The sequence below is a fragment of the Marmota flaviventris genome, chromosome 1 (genome assembly GCF_047511675.1).
Source record: "Marmota flaviventris isolate mMarFla1 chromosome 1, mMarFla1.hap1, whole genome shotgun sequence".
In the NCBI taxonomy this organism is placed as follows: domain Eukaryota; kingdom Metazoa; phylum Chordata; class Mammalia; order Rodentia; family Sciuridae; genus Marmota; species Marmota flaviventris.
The window spans coordinates 207,627,269-207,641,663 of NC_092498.1; the positions used below are offsets into that span (position 1 = coordinate 207,627,269).

General features: G+C 49.7%; 1 protein-coding gene across 5 annotated transcripts in view; it reads right to left on the reverse strand.

The window, feature by feature from the left end:
* The window catches only part of Cyp4f22 (cytochrome P450 family 4 subfamily F member 22), a 63,006-nt gene that overhangs the window by 25,963 nt on the left and 22,648 nt on the right, over positions 1-14,395 (reverse strand). The window contains exons 1-2 of one of the 5 annotated variants that reach the window (XM_071601657.1): positions 6,718-6,772; positions 5,399-5,585 (exon numbers count right to left, since the gene is read on the reverse strand). The exons of 3 other annotated variants lie outside the window; for them this stretch is intronic. The gene's annotated coding sequence lies outside the window, so the exon portion shown is untranslated. Of the gene's footprint in view, positions 1-5,398; positions 5,586-6,717; positions 6,804-14,395 lie in introns of those variants that run through there. One more of the 5 variants, XM_071601648.1, reaches the window with a different exon arrangement.

The following is a 14,395-nucleotide window of genomic DNA, read 5'->3' on the forward strand; positions in this document are numbered from 1 at the left end:
ACACACACATGCCATTAACATGTGAACATCTAGGTCCTAATTCTGACTCCTTCAGTGGCTGACTATCTGGCCTGGGCCTCAGTTTACCCATGTGCACCTGGAGGTGATTGTAACACATGATTTCTGGGTTGACCCCATTGTGATCCTTCCTGCACATAACCCAGTGATGGTGGGGAGCCTATAGCATCATATGGGTTGGTTCGAGAGTTCTTGGAGGGATTCAACCTACTCAGCCCACAGGGGGCCACATGCATCATCTCTGCCCCTTGGGCTCTCTGGCTCCCATCTCAGCCACCATAATCAGCTTCTCAAGGCCTGAACTCCTGTGCTCTAACACCTTCCATGGCGCCAGTCTTCCCTCAGCCTGGCATCCAAAGCCCTTTGGAAGCGCAGCCCTGCCCACCCTCCACTTCAGCCTCAAAGATCCCCTTTCCCAATCTTCTTTGGATCCCTCTTTCTTCATCCAACTTATATATTTTGGGGCTCCCGAGGTTGCTCCTTCCCTTCCTTCTGGGAACACTTCCTGGGGATGTCAGCCCCTCCTGTGGCTTCAATGACCTAGTCTCTGGGTCATTTCTATGTCTTGGTGTCCCACACTGAGTATCCTATGGTGGGCTCAGCCACTGCCTGGATTTTCCCCTGAGGGCATCTCCCAGATTCACCTCAACCCCTTCCTCCCTCCTGTCCCCACATCCGAACTCCTGCCCAGTTCTGCCAGTTGTCTGCCCTGAGCTCGTTTCACATCCCCCCTTCTCCATCCCCATCATTCCAACTTGCACCAGGCCACCGTTGGAAAGTAGCCTCCTAACGGTCTCCAGAACTCCATCCTTGCCCTCCAGGAGCATGCCATCCTCCACACAGCAGCCAGAGGGGTCTTCCCAAAATTGAACCTCTCCTGCTGAAAATCCTGTCACGGCTCCCCATTATACTCTGAAAAAAAAAATCAGACTCCTCATGGATCACAGCACTCTTCATGGGACTGCTTCAGCCATAAAAAAGAAGGAAACAAATATTCAAATAAAATTTTGTGATTGTGTGTGCATGCACAATGTGTGTGTGTGTGTTGCTGGAGATGGAACCCAGGGCCTCATGCATGCTAGGCAAGGGCTCTGTTGCTGAGCTACATCTCCAGTTCTCAAGCAAATTCTTGTATACAAGAATCATCAAGAAGTGGAAAAATCCAAACATTCATCAACGATGAATGCAAAAATAAAATATGGTATATCCATACAATGGGATATTATTCAGCCATAAAAAAAGAATGAAATACTGATCCATGACACAACATGGATAAACCTAGAAAACATGATGCCGAGTGACAGAAGGTAGTCACAAAAGACCATAGAAGGTATGATCCAATTTATATGAAATGACCAGAACAAGCAAATCCATAGAGACAGAGAGCAGAGGAGTTGTTGCCAGGTGCTGGGGCGGGGGTGGGGGGCGGGTGGTGGGTGCAGGGCATAGATGCTAATGATGATGGACTCTTTTGGGGGATGAAAATGTTCTGGAACTAGACAGTGGTGGTGGTTGCACATCATTATGAGTGGCCTAAATGCCACTGAACTATGCACTTAAAAATGGTTAATTTGTAATATTGTTAAAATGGCCACACTACCAGAAGTAACATACAGATTCAATGCAATCCCCATCAAAATACCAATGGCATTCTTCACAGAGATAGGAAAAAAAACAGTCTAAAGATTCATTTGGAAAAATGAAAGATCCAGAATAGCCAAAGCAATTCGAAGCCAAAAAAGCAATGCTGGAGGCATCATAATCCCTGATTTCAAATTATACTACAGAGCTATCATAACAAAAACTGTATGGTACCAGTATAAAAACAGACACAGAGATCAATGGTCAACAATAGAACACACAGAGAAAAACCCACTCAGATACAGTCATCTGATACTTGTCAAAAACACAGATTGGAGAAAAGACAGCCTTTTTAACAAGTGTGCTCATAAAACTGGTTATCCAATGTAGAAGAATGAGACTAGACCCTTATCTCTCATCCTGAACAAAAATCAACTCAAAATGGATCAAAGACCTCAGAATTAGAACAGAAACTATGCAACCCCTAGAAGAAAATGTAGGGTTAAAAAAAAGAAAGAGAGTCTGCCACAGTGGCGCACGTCTGCAATCCCAGTGGGTCAGGAGGCTGAGGCAGGAGGATCTCGAGTTCAAAGCCAGCCTCAGCAAACCAAGGCACTAAGCAACTCAGTGAGACCCTTTCTCTAAAAAAAAATACAAAATAGGGCTGGGGATGTGGCTCAGTGGTTAAGCACCCCTGGGTTCAATTCCTGGTACCCCCCCCCCAAAAAAAAATAAAGAAAATGTGGGGTCAACTCTAACCTATAAGCATAGGCCACAACTTTCTCAATAGGACCCCTAAAGCTCAGGAGAAAATGCTAAGAATTAATTAATGGGGTGGCATCAAATTAAAAAGCTGCACAGTAAAGAAATCAATTAAGAATGTCAAGAGAGAGCCTATAGAATGGAGAAAATCTGCTAGCTAAGCTACTCTTCTGACAGAGGATTAATATCCAGAATATATAAAGAACTCAAAAAAGCTTAATACCAAAAAAACCCCCAAAATTAATAGATGGGCAAATGAATTAAACAGACACTTCTCAAAAGAAGAAATACAAATGGCCAACAAATAAATTTAAAAAATGTTCTACATCATTAGCAATTAGAGAAATGCAAATCAAAACCGCACTGAGATTTCATCTCATTCTAGTCAGAATGGCAGCCACCAGCAATACGAACAACAATACCTGCTGGAGAGGATGTGGAGGAAAAGGAACCCTTTTTATACTGTTGGTGGAACTGCAAATTGGTACCATCACTACGGAAATCAGTACGGAGGTTTCTCAAAAACCTAGGAATGGAAGCACCATATGACCCAGCTGTACCACTCCTTGGGATTTATCCTGAAGAATTAAAGTCAACTGACTACAGTGACCCATGCTCATACCATGTTTATAGCAGCACAATTCACAATAGCCAAGATATGGAACCAGCCAGGTGCCCTTCCATGGATAAATACATAAGAAAAATGTGATATATATGCACAATGGAGTTTGGTTCAGCCTTAAAAAGGATGAAATTATGTCATTTGCAGGAAAACGGATGAAACTCGAGAACATTATGTTAAACGAAATAAACCGAAATCAGAAATTCAAGGGTTGTATGTTTTCTCTCATATGCGGAAGCTAGAGAGGAAAAGAAAGCTGGGGGTGGGGGGTGGGGTGGGTTTGTCCTTGAAAATGGAAGGGAGATCAGTAGAGGAAAGGGCCCAGGGAGAGGGAGGATGGAAGGGAAAGGGAAATGCTGTGAATGACTATGGACGGATTATGTTGTTATGTTGTGTGCACGTATGAATATGGAACAACAAATCCCGCCATTATGAGCAATCAGCATGCGCCAATACAATGTAGAAAAAAGTAAAATGACTAATTCAGAGGCTGGGGGTGCTACTCAATGCTGGAGCATGTGCTTAGCACACACAAGGCCCTGGGTTCCATTCCCAGGACCAAAGAAAGAAAAAGAAAAAATGTTATATATAACTTTTAAAAAACACTTTGAGAAATTGACCATGGTGGCTGTTTCTGAAAGGGTCCTGGAAGAACTAGAGACAGGAGTAGAGAAGAAACCTAATTCAGTCTCCACCTTTCCAACTTCTAAACCATGTAACCCATTCAAAAGTGTTATCGCAGCTGGGTTCTGTGGTGCACACCTGTAATATCAGCTACTTGGGAGACTGAGGCAGGAGGACTGCAAGTTTGAGGCCAGCCTCTGTAACTTACGGAGACTCTGTCTCAAAAAAAAAAAAAAGGAGGGGGGCCTGGGGGTTGAGCTCAGTGACGGAATACCCCTGGGTTCAATCCCTAGTGCCACATACACACAGAAACTGTTGTAATTAATTACAAAAATTTATTTGTAGACTGCACCACACAAAGTGTGAGTCCTAATGTAAACTCAGGAGTTTAGTTAATAACAATGTATTGACATGGGTTCATTAATCATTACAATTGCATAGCATTAATGAGATGTCAATAATAGGGGATCTACAGGGGAGAAGAGTGGGCACGTGGGGACTGGACTTTCTCTGAAACTTTTTTATAAGCCTAAAACCTCTCTAAACACAGGGTCTTTAAAAATAGTTTATGCCAGGGGTGAAGCTCAATGGTAGAGTCCCAAGTTCAAATTTAGCTCTGCCCCCTCCCCAGGTGAGCCACCTGGGTGGAGCTGAGCCCTGTCCCTCTGCCCTCCTCTGCCAATCTGTGAAATGAGTTAGTAATAACAGGACCTGCCTTCTCGGGCTGTTGGGAGGGGTCAGTGAGACCAGGCATGGAAAGGCCTGGTCACAACCATTATTGCTCTTCCTGTGGCTGCTGCTTTATAAAAGTGGAAGAGATTCAAAACTGTCACCTCAGAATGCTGTGGGCGGCTGGTATGCCCATCCTCTCTCTAAGCCAGTCCCTAATATCCTCCCTGATGCCAAGCAAGGCACCCAGCAGCCCGGCCCTGGCAGAGCTGGCTCCACCCACCTCGCTGGGGCCCGGCCTTATCTGGCAGTGGAGACTGGCCCTGCAGCATAGCCCACGCCCACGGCGCTCTGGTTTGTCAGGTTGGCCCAGCCAGCCACCAGATGGGGACTTGTTATACAAGGTGTGTGGGCTCCCTTCTCGGGAGAGAAGGAATGCAGGATTTGGACCACGGCTTAGTACCGGGCACCACACACATGGCCCTTCTTGAATGGCAGGTGTCGGCCCATGGCCTGGCATCCCATAGTTGGCCGGCCCCATCACCCCACATCCCGGCCAGTAATCAAGGCAGTCTGTCTCCTGTCTGTCTCCTGGTACCCTCCTTGACTCTCTCAACACCAAAGGGCTGCCTTGCCCAGAGATTCTATCCCCCCAGGGTGCCAGACTCCAGAAGGTCCAGAAGGAGGGTGGTTCTAGGTCTGGGTGCTCTACACTAAGCACCTCAAATTTCTGGGGTTATGAGGGTCAACTATGACTAATAAAGACAGAACCAAGTCACCCAATGAGATGGGGAGAGTCTCACTGAAGCTTGGAAGCCTGCAGCTTCTTTGGGCCAAAGGAAATCATGGCAGAAAAAAGTTTTAAAACTACCTGTAATCTAGCTCGTTCTTGGGATGTCATTGTTTCTGTGTGCCATCCCAAGTGTGGCCACACCTGGACAAGAGCTTTATAAGCTTCAAATTCTATAAAGCTCTACCCTTAGCTGTGTGGCCTCAGGCAGCTCTCTGCACCTCTCTGAGCCTCGATTTCTTCATCTTAAGACAGGAACCATATTTCCTCATCTCATGACTGTGATGACATGTCATAGCTGTTGGCGTTGCCATCATAGTCATTATTGTTACCTGGCCATCTGGGATTTGGAGAATCCAAGGTTTCTCGTGGAGGGGAGGGAGGAGGTGGAGTCCCATTTTCTGAATGTCTGCCAGGTCATCCAAGCCCCTCTATGGATATCAACCCAGATCACCGCCAAGACACCAGTCCAGAGCTAATGTTACTGCTCGGAAACCTAAGCTGGGTTATAAAGAGACACTGGGGCCATCAGAAAGTGGCCCAGGATTTGGGGGTCAGACAGGGCTTGTTTGTTCAAATCCCAGCTCCCCCACTGAGTGTCAAGGGACACATGCTCCTCCTCTCTGGCCTTCAGTGTCCTCACCTGTAAAATGAGGGTGGTAGGGAAGAGGGGAATTTCCTCCTCTTCAGGGCCGGCCAGAAGCTTACAAGTACTTAAGGAGGAGTTTGATGTCGCCAGCTCTGGATGGGCTCCCATCCAGGAGCCAGAAATGGGGGAAAGGGAGGAGTTCAGGAAAGAGAGCTTCACCCATGGGGTGGTGAGCGCTTTGCCCTGAGTGCAAGATCAGTATTCAGGGTGAGTGGGCAGACAGACCAGATGGGGTGCCCTGAGCTCAGGAACCTCCAGCCAGCCCACATGGAGGCCAGAGGCAGCCTCCTTTTAAAAAAAAGAAAAAAAATCTCATTCTCTTCCTTCTTGTCTCCCTCTCACCTCCAGCCTGAGATTCCACAGGTGGTGGCCCTCCGGTGGCTTTGCAAGGCCCATGCTGGCCAGACACCCAGGGGAATGAATCAGACCCCTGGGACACCAGATAGCATCTATCAGACAAATGTCACCCAGGACCAATTGCACGCTCTCACACAACCTTCACAGGCGACTCTGGTGGCCTGGAAGGAGACCTTATCACAGAAGGGTACTCGGAGCCTCTGTGTCTACCAAGGATGGGGAGAGGGTCCCGGATGGTTGTCGGACCACCGGAGTACACCCCGTCCGCAGGACGTTTGGCCTCCCCCTCAAGACGACACACAGTGGCGAAATGTCAGGGACTTCGGCCAACCCCCAGGAGGCGTCACAGCGCAGAGCTTGAGCCCATTTGGGATGTCCCGGCCAGGAAAGGTCCCTGTCTCCATCATTCACACTCAGAAAAATACACCAGGATTCCGAGAGCGCACGGGGCGGGGGCGACCGGTACACACCCCTGGTGTCCTGGACACGCAGCCGGGTCCGAGGTCCCCGTGGTCCCCGAGGCCGGCTGCTCGCTGCCTGCCGCCCCGCGCAGACCTGGCACCCGCCCAGCGCGCCCCGAGCCCCGCGAGCCTCAGGTCACGGCCCGGCGCGCTCCGGTTACAGCCCCGGCCCCGGCTCACTCACCCTCGGGTCTCGGCCTCCCGCCTGGACGCCGATCTGTGGGCGCCGCAACCTCGGCCTGGACCGCGCTGCCCCAGACCCAGCCCTTTAACCCCGCCCGGCGGCGAAGCTGGGGTTCCGCCCGGGACACGCCCCCGGACACGCCCCCGAAGGCCCCACCCGGGTCCAGGAGGCCTCTGCGCGGGGACGGCAGCGCGGCCCCCGGAGATGGAGGGAACTGGAGACGGAGCCGCGGAGGCGTGGAGACAGACTGACAGGAAGGGAAACTGAGGCCGCGATGAATAAGGGACGGATGGAGACAGGGGAAAAGAGCTCGAGGACTTGGGCACCTAGAAGTCCCAAACCAGAGGACTCCCCACCCTCCTACCCCTGCTTGGCTCCCATTAGTGCCCCCTCCCACTCCAGCGTCTCTGAAGGCCCTCACCTCAAGGCTGGCCCCCAAGCCATCCCCTCTGAGACCCTACTAGCCCCCTCGGGGCCCTCAGGAGTTCTCAGACGCCACCAGCCCTTGGGAACCATCCCTTCTGTTCTCTCGGGGTCCAACTTGCCCCTCTGGGGTTCTGCAGCCAGCAGCAGCTGCCCCTCCTGGAAGACCCCTGGCCTCGACCAGCAGCACTTGACCAGTTCTGCCCCCCCCCACCCCTAACCCTCCCTGCCCACAGCCAGACACCATGACCCTTCCGCCAGGATGTTGTCCTTGGCCAGCCCTTCTGCTCCAGGTGTGTCCAGTCAACACTGCCCCTGGATGTGAGGCAGATACCACTCCTGGGTCGGTGGGGGGTGGGTGACTAACTTGGGCAAGTGGGCAGACAGTTGGGAGGACAAATGTAAGAAGCTACAACTCCACCCGCCCCGACTTAGAAGATTCCTCTACCACTTTGCTTTTCAGTAATGCTGCTTCACTTGGCGCTTGGCCCTTGGAAAGTGGGGGGATCGCGGTGAACATGTTTCCAAAAGAAGAAGAGGAGATACAAATAATTGAAGCTTGGCTGCTTAGAGGACGCAGACGTGAAGGATGTGACATTTGAGCTGAGACTACAGGGAGAGGTTGGATTTCAACAGGTGCAGGAGAGGGGGCGGGGCTCAGGTGGGGAGAAACTGGAAGGTGTGGCTTGGCAAGCGGCTTTCCCTGGCCTTGGGGTGTGAGAGATGAGGAAGCTGAAGGGGCACAGGAGCTGGCTGCCAAGGGCTTTAACAGCCACCCTAAGTAGCTGGGACAATAGGGAGCCATGCATGGTGCTTGAGCAGGGAAAAATCCTCTTGTTGACTAGTTTTAATTCACAGTAGAGTTTTTGTTTGTTTGTTTGTTTGTTTGTTTTCAGGGTTGTGGATTTGGTTTTGCCAATGGTGCAGGCAAAGAGGAGCTCATTAGGGACACTGGAAAAGACTGAAATTTGAGAATTTGAGAGGGATCCTGGAGGTGGCTGAGGGGGACATGGATAAAGGGTGGGATGGTTGAGACCTAGGAAGGGATGAGCCGAGGCCCAGATCCTCAGCCACTTTGATCACTGGCTGGATGTGGAACTCTAAGAAGCGGAGAAGGAGAGGAAAAGAGGGGTTCTCCAGTTTCTCTGCTGTTAGAAAGATGGAGATCGGGAAGAGGAATGAGTCAAAGAGGCTGGTGGTAAGAAGCAGTGACAGTTGACTTCCTGGCTCTGTGTCCTAGGGGAAGTCACATGTCTGTTCCATCCCTCTACAGATGAAATGGAGGTTATAGATGAAATGGATCATGAGATGAGGTGGTGTTTGCATTGTTGAGGGCATGAGCTGTATAAATATCAGCTCTTTGATTTTGGGGTCTGATTTGGGTTAGCCTAGGAATTCTCAACTAAAGCAGGTTTGGGCAATGTCCAGTGATACTTTTGTCACACTGGGGAAGGAGGGGGGGTGTCTACTGGCACGGAGTCAATACAGGCTGTAGATGCTGTTCAACATCCTGCAACACACAGAATGGCCCCACAACAGAGAGTGATCCAGCCCCAAGTGTCAACAGCGCTGAGGTTGGGAAACCCTGGGCAGGTCACCTCCAATCTAAAAGGCCTGTGGGATGCTCAGGGAGTCACCTGGGAGGCAGCTGGGCCCGTCATATGAGGACACAGCAGAGGAGTGTCTCTGAGTCACCTACTGTGGAAAGATGGCAGATCACTGGAAAGACGGGAGTGGGTAAATGAGGCCACTCAGGGAGGGAGGTGGACAGTTCAGAAGAGGATGAGAAGATGGAATTGTTGGTGACAGCAGCATTTGGAGAGAGGACTGGCAGAGGCGAGGAGCTGGGGGTGGAGATTAGGGAAAGGTGATAATAGGAACCATCACATGTACCCAGAGGTCAAGGAGCCCCGGACCTAGGAAGGAATGGAACTGCGTGGTGACCAGGTCACCAAAGTCATCAGAAGCAGAGGCAGTGGTTAGGCTTGGGAGGGACAGTGCAGCTGCTGGGGAAAACAATTTGGCAGGTTCTCAAAAAGTTAAACCTAAGGCTGGGGCTGGGGTTCGGTGATCCAGCACTTGCCTAGCATGTGTGAGGCACTGGCTTCGATCCTCAGTGCCACATAAAGTAATAAAAGAAAGGTACTGTGTCCATCTACAACTATCAAAAATAATTTTTAAGTTAAACATAAAATTACCATCTGACTCAGAAATTCTACTACCGTGTATAAACTAAAAAAATTAAAATGAGAAAACAAGGACACATGTCCATACATACACTTGTCTGGGAATGCTCCCAGCTATACCGTGTATGAGAGATGAAAGGTGGAAACGACCCAACTGTCCATCAACAGATGGGTGGATGGATAGATGAAAGTCGTCCATCCATACAATGGAATAATACTCAGTCATAAAAAAGAATGAGGTTTGGATGCATGCCACAATGTAGAAACCCCAGGACATTGTGCCAAGTGAGAGGAGCCGGACACAAAAGGTCATACTTGGTATGATTCCTTTTACATGAAGTATCCAGATCCGTAAATTCAAGGAGACAGAAATAGCATAATGGTTGCCAGAGGTCTGGTGGAGGAGGAGCAAGGAGTGAAGCCCATGTCCAGGGGTAATGGTTGTGGATCTCTTTTGGAGGTAACTAGATAGAGATGATGGGTGCACATTGTGAATACACTAAATGCCAATGAACTGTACATTTTAAGGTGGTTAATATTTAGTTGGGCACAGTGGTGCCTGCCGGTATTCCCGGCTACTTGGGAGGCTAAGGCAGGAAGGCAACTGAGCCCAGGAAGCAACATAGCCAGACCCCACCTCAAAGATAAATAAATAGCCAGATGTGGTAGTGCCTGCCTGTAAACCCAGTGACATGGGAGGCCAAGGCTTAAAGATCCCAAGTTCAAGACCAACCTCATCAATTTAGCAAGACCCTATCTCAAATAAAAAATAGAAAGGACTGGGGGTGTAGCTCAGTCATAGCGCACCCCTGGGTTCAACCCCCCAGTACCAATAAATAAACAAATAAAATAAAGTAGTTCAGTTTATTTACATGACTTTCATCTCATATTTTTAAAAATATTTTCTGGGCCATGGGTTGCAGCTCAGTGGTAAAGCAATTGCTGAGCATGTGCAAAGCCCTGGGTTCCATCCCCAGCACTGGAAAACAAAAAGATTTGGAAGGAAACAAATGTAACACTCAGCGGGATAAGTTGAAGATGGTTTAAGATAAACTCTATTCTCAAAGGGATAGTGTAGCACCCTGGGGGCTAGAACCAGCCAAGAGCTCTATCAGTTCTAGGACCCAGGGCAGGGGCTTAAGCAGTTACTGGAACAGGAACCAGAGAGGGCTCTGTGGAGAGGGCTGCCTGGAAGGAGCTAGGAACCTTCAGTCCATGGACAAAACCAGCCTGCGTGGACTACAGGAAAGTGATGAGGCATAAATGCCCAGCTTCACTCTCCCCCCCACCTCCAGTGCCTGCTGTGGCTCCCTGTTAGTTGAAACTAGCCAGAAGCCTCAAGGCAAAGGACCACTGAATGGTTCATACAGGTCAGCCTTCTGGGACACAGACAGGGGAACAGAAGGGAGGAGACAGGACAGGGAGAGCAGAGATCTGGAGCCAGGAGAATAGTTCAAAAGTGAGGGGTGAAAGTGGGGGCAAACAGCCCTCCCAACTCAAGCTATTCCCTCCTAACCACGCACACAAATGCCACCTGGGACCATTTTTGCCAAACCACCAAGACCATCTCTCCTACCACTAAGCCTTTGCACTTGCTGTGCCCTCTGCTTGAATTCTCTTCCTCTCACCCACTCAACTAACCCCTGCTTATCCTCCAGGTCTCGGCTCAAAGGCCATTTTCTCTGAGGGCTTCCCCAACCACTGGACTCAGTTCAGGCCCAGATTCAGTTCCAGAAAAATTGCTTTTGGAATGTTTTATTTATGAACTCTCCAGATGGGGTCGTGATCACCCCATGGGTGGACAGTGTTTTTCTCTTTCTGTGCCTTTTCCCCAGCCCCAGCTGGTGCACAAGGTAGATTCATTCAACAAACGCCAAGTTCCCACAGAATGCTAGGCACTGATCTACAGTAAACAAACAGAAACACATCATCTAAAAGCGTTTGAAACGTGCTATGGAGCAAAACCTAAAGTGGGAGGAGAGGAGGGTACAGAGGTCACAGGATAGACTGTGTAGGGCCTTGTGGGCTACAGGGAGGACTTAGATTCTATTACTCAGGAAGGCAAGAGCCAGGAGGGTTCTATGCAGAGGAGAGATGTGGCCAGACTTAGGTTTTAACAGGCTCCCTCTGGCTGCAATACTATGAACAGACTGAAGGAGGAGCAAGAGTGCCCCCAGCACTCAGCACTGGAAGGACTGAGAGCTGGGAATAGGGCAAAATTGGGGGTTCGTTATAAAGGGAGAACTGATTGGATATGCTGATAGACTGGATGCAGGCAGGAGAGAATCAGAAGAATCACAGTGACCCCAGGGGTTTTGGCCTGGGGGATATTTAGGCTGGAGTTTTCAATAGAGTGAACAGGAGAAAAGCAGGGAGTGGAGGAGGAAAGGGTAGAGAGAAAGGCCAACAGGTAGAGAGGGGTTCAGGGGGGAACAGGGAGCACTCGGGAGGGAGTAAAGACCCAGGTGGGTGCAGGGGGATGCCTTGGGACCAGAGGAGGGAGGAGGGGTACCCTATCTTCAGGAACCACTAAAAACTTGTTCCCTTAAAAGGAGGTGAGTGGGTGAGGCGGGGCTGCCGGGAGGTTTAGGAGCTGGGGTATTTAGGTGAAAGTACCTCTCCTCTGTCATGGGGACAGGCAAGAAAGGACACCTCTCCCACCTGAGCCAGAAACCTCATGGCTGGGTCACTCTGGAGGAGGTGCTATGGGGGAATGGAGAAAAAGACACTTCTCACGTAGGTAGGTATATCTTCTCATGTAGGTAGGTATGTCTTCTCACGTAAGTAGGCATGTCTAGGAAGGTGTCCTCTCTGGCCTTTGCCCAGAGTGACCCAGCCCCTCCCCTCCCCCCCACACACCTGCCTCCTTTCCCCATAGTCCACAGGGACTAACCTCCACCTGCCTCCACCGGAGCCCAGCGACACACATAGGACTTGCAAATAAGATAAATGACACTTCTAAAACCACAGATAGCTCATTCTTGCATTGCTCTCCTCCCTCACTTCTTTCCGACCTTCACCCTCCTACCCCTCCAGGCTGGCCTATCCCTCAGCCAATCAAACGCCAATCTCCTTTTTCTCATCCAATTAGATGCTGCCCCCAGACTCCCATTCAATTAAATGCTGAGCTCCGCCCTCTTAGCCAATCAGGTGCTGTTCTCTTTCCCTTCAGCCAATTGGACACTTGTCTGCTTTGCAGCCAATTAAACCTCACCTTTCTGCTCGCTAGCCAATTAAACTACTCTCCTAACTCTCACCTAATCAGAGTCTCTCTCTTCCCAGCCAATCAGAATTTTCCTGCCTGTTCACTTAACCAACGACTTCCACATTATCGCCCTTCAGCCAATCAGGTTTGACTTATACCCACCTCAACCTATTAGAAAAACCCTCCTGGGCTGAGGTTGTAGCTCAATGGTAGAGCACTCGCTTAGCATGTGTGAATCCCTGGGTCCCATCCTCTGCAGCACACATAAATAAATAAAGGTCCATCGACAACTAGAAGAAAAAATTTTTTTAAAAAGAAAAATCCCTCCTGTCCCTCAGCCAATAAGAATGGCCTTTCAGAAGAAGTCAGAAGGTACCTAGACCTGGCCCTGTCACTAGTTCCGTGGCGTTATATACACCACTTAGCAACCTTGAGCTTTCGTTTTTCTTAATTTAAAATGGGATGATCATCCTCCCTTCCTCTTAGGAACATCCTGAGGCAGATAGGTGTGAAAAGTGTGTAAATATCCTTTATTATTTCTCTTGCTTCCCTCAAATCCCCAAAAGTCGTTCCCTCTGCTCTTAAAGCCCAGTTTCAGCAACCCTTCCTCCAGAACCTTTCTATACCCCCTCCTCAGGCTAACCCCTAGCTCACCGGGCTCTCTCAGCTAGCTCATTACTGACTACTTGGGGCGGAGAGTGGCTGGCTGCCACTGTCCCCACTTTGGGAACAAGAGTCCAGAGCTGAGAACTTCTGGGGACCCAGCATCTCCCATCATGAGGCTTGGCAGAGTGTAGGTGCCATTTGAATAGTTCCTGACGAACTGAGTGAATGAACAAATGAACTCTAATGCCTATCAGCTATCAGGAGTGGGAGTCCTAGAATTGGACTTTGGGTAGGTCATTAATTTGCTTAAAATCATGTGCAATATCATGAGTTGTTTTTCCAGGAATACTGGGAGCCATAGTTTTAACCAAAGGAGCAGTGACTTGCCCAGGGTCATACAGCATGGTGGGGTCAGAGTCAGGACTTGAACCCTTGTGACCTGAGGAGCTTCCCTAGACTCTGATGCTGGCACAGAAAAGGCTTTCATTTGCATGAGCCAATTTACAAAGAAAAGTCACATTTATAGTAATAAGCAAGTGGAATAGCCAGTCAGTGGGAAGATGTTTCCTGAGCACTGTGGGCAAAGTACTGGTCTCAGCCCCCCAGATGGAGCCAGCACTGAGCAGGACAGTTCCCATCCAACTGGGGAAGGCAGCAGGAAACAAGCAAATGAATTAGATAATGTCGGAGAAGAATCTGAGTAAATACACAGGGAGGGACTGAGAACCTAGTTGGATGAGGTGGTCAAGGAAGGCTTCCAGGAGGAAGTGAAGCTCGATGTAATCACTGAACGAAAGGGAAGACAGTTCTGTTGGCATGCCAAGCAAAGTGGGCATCAGGGGCAAAGGCCCTGTGGCTGGAATGAGAGTGGCCTCCTCAGGGAGCCAGAGGACAGTGGGCTGGAGTGGAGAACCCATCAGAAGAAATCAGAGGAGCCAAACCACCCGGGTTCTTGTGAGATTCCACTGTGCACCAGGCAGAAATGAGGGGGGAAGAGAAAGGATGCCCCAGAGCAGAGGAACCAGCCGTGGTCAAGGACTGGAGGAAAAGAAATGCCTGTCACTTTGCCCTATTTGGGGTCTAGAAGTTACCGTGCCTTTGGTTGTGCTGATATAAACAGAAGAGCAGAGAGGGGGAGTGAGTGGGTTGGGGCAGAGGTGACACGGTCACCTCCATCAGGGAACCAGCTGTGTCATCCATGACCACAGGCCATCTCAGGCTAATTTGGCAAGATCTTTTATTGTCAAAGGTCAGCTCC